We start from the raw sequence: 2514 nt of genomic DNA, 5'->3' as shown, positions 1-2514 counted from the left end.
TAAATCCCCGCCCCCACCATCCACCAAAAACCAGCCAAAAAAGGGCAAAACCACCCCAAAATTAAAACTGGGGTGCGGCCCCTTTAAGAGGAGACCACGCCCACAGTGAAGCCATGCCCATGTAAGGTGAGCTGGAGGCCACGCCCCTTTTCATGCAAATCAGGGGTGATTCGGGCCCCAAAATTGGCCACGCCCCTTTGGATTTCCTCATTTTCCCCGTTTTTAACCAAATTTCCCCCATTTGAGGCTCAATTTGAAGCCACGCCCACGCCAAATTAGGCCACGCCCCCAATGACGTCACACCCGCTTAGGCCACGCCCCCACACCCTTAAGCCACGCCCCCTTCCCAGCAGTTTTCACTGGGTTTTCCCCATCTTTTTACTGGTTTTCACCCAAATTTCACCAAAACCTCCCAATTTTTAAGGCCACACCCCAAGACCTTGAAGCCACACCCCTTTTCCACCATTTTCCCGTTTTTTTCCCCATTCTTTCCCTGTTTTTTCCCATTTTATCCCCATTTTCTCCCCATTTTTTTCCATTTTATCCCCATTTTCTCCCCGTTTTAGCTTCGTTTTTCCCCATTTTTTCCCCGTTTTTTGCCCCATTTTTTCCCACTTCATCCCCATTTTTATCCCCCTTTTCCCATTTTTCCCAGTTTTTCACCATTTTCCCATTTTCCCCAGTTTTTCACCACTTTTTCCCATTTTATCCCCATTTTCCCCCATTTTTATCCCCATTTCTCTCCGTTTTTTTCCCCGTTTTTTCCCCATTTTTTCCCCATTCTTTTCCCAGTTTTTCACCGTTTTCCCCCCATTTTATCCCCGTTTTCCCCCATTTTTTTCATGTTTTCTCTGTCTTTCTTCATTTTTTCTGCATTTTTTCCCCATTTTTTTTCCATTTTTTCCCCATTTCTCCCCCATTTTCCCTCCATTTTTTCCCCATTCTTCCCCATTTTTTTTCCCATTCTTTCCCCCATTTTATCCCCGTTTTTCCCCATTTTCCCCCCATTCTTTTCCCCCATTTTATCCCCATTTTTTTCCCCGTTTTTACCCCCATTTTCCCCCATTTTCCCCCCTTTTATCCCCATTTTTTCTCTGTTTTTCCCCATTTTTTTCTCCATTTATTCCCCATTTTTTCCCCAGTTTTTCTCCATTTTTATCCCCATTTTTTCTCTGTTTTTCCCCATTTTTTCCCCAGTTTTTCTCCATTTTTATCCCCATTTTTTCTCTGTTTTTCCCCATTTTTCCTCCATTTTTCCCCGTTTTTCCCCCCTTTTCTCCCCATTTTTTCTCTGTTTTTCCCCATTTTTCCTCCATTTTTCCCCGTTTTTCCCCCCTTTTCTCCCCATTTTTTCTCTGTTTTTCCCCATTTTTCCTCCATTTTTCCCCGTTTTTCCCCCCTTTTCTCCCCATTTTTTCTCTGTTTTTCCCCATTTTTCCTCCATTTTTCCCCGTTTTTCCCCCCTTTTCTCCCCATTTTTTCTCTGTTTTTCCCCATTTTTCCTCCATTTTTCCCCGTTTTTCCCCCCTTTTCTCCCCATTTTTTCTCTGTTTTTCCCCATTTTTTCCCCAGTTTTTCTCCATTTTTATCCCCATTTTTTCCACCTTTTACCCGATTTTTTCCCCATTTTTCCTCCATTTTTCCCCGTTTTTCCCCCATTTCCCCCCCATTTTTTTTCCCCTTTTCACCATTTTTTCCCCATTTTTCCCCTTTTTTTCTCCCCCTTTTTTTTTCCATTTTTCCCCCTTTTCCCCCCATTTCCCCCCCTTTTTCCCCGTTTTTCCCCCATTACATACCGCGGCGGTTTTGCCCCCTTTCCCCCCCTTTTTCCCCGTTTTTCCCCCATTACATACCGCGGCGGTTTTGCCCCCTTTCCCCCCCTTTTTCCCCGTTTTTCCCCCATTACATACCGCGGCGGTTTTGCCCCCTTTCCCCCCCTTTTTCCCCGTTTTTCCCCCATTACATACCGCGGCGGTTTTGCCCCCTTTCCCCCCCTTTTTCCCCGTTTTTCCCCCATTACATACCGCGGCGGTTTTGCCCCCTTTCCCCCCCTTTTTCCCCGTTTTTCCCCCATTACATACCGCGGCGGTTTTGCCCCCTTTCCCCCCCTTTTTCCCCGTTTTTCCCCCATTACATACCGCGGCGGTTTTGCCCCCTTTCCCCCCCTTTTTCCCCGTTTTTCCCCCATTACATACCGCGGCGGTTTTGCCCCCTTTCCCCCCCTTTTTCCCCATTTTTCCCCTTTTTTTCTCCCCCTTTTTTTTTACCCCATTATTTCCCCATTCTTTCTCCCCCATTTTTTCCCCGTTTTTGCCCATTATCCCCCGTTTTTCCCCCATTACATACCGCGGCGGTTTTGCCCCATTTCCCCCCATTTTATCCCCATTTTTTCCCTGTTTTTTTCCATTTTTCCCCATTTCCCCGCCTTTTTTCCCCCGTTTTATCCCCATTTTTATCCCCATTTCCCCAACTTTTTCCCCCGTTTTATCCCCATTTTTTCCACTTTTTAACCAA

At 46.1% G+C, this 2514-nt stretch overlaps 1 protein-coding gene across 1 annotated transcript in view; it reads right to left on the bottom strand.

Annotated features, from left to right (window-relative positions):
- Positions 1–2514, bottom strand: part of OXA1L (OXA1L, mitochondrial inner membrane protein) — a 7017-nt gene that overhangs the window by 3720 nt on the left and 783 nt on the right. The gene's annotated exons all lie outside the window — the stretch shown is intronic.

Source organism: Corvus brachyrhynchos, unplaced genomic scaffold (assembly GCF_000691975.1).
Source record: "Corvus brachyrhynchos isolate BGI_N302 unplaced genomic scaffold, ASM69197v1 scaffold1427, whole genome shotgun sequence".
Classification (NCBI taxonomy): domain Eukaryota; kingdom Metazoa; phylum Chordata; class Aves; order Passeriformes; family Corvidae; genus Corvus; species Corvus brachyrhynchos.
Note: the sequence above shows the minus strand (reverse complement) of the source record. Positions and strands in the feature narration are given on the sequence as shown.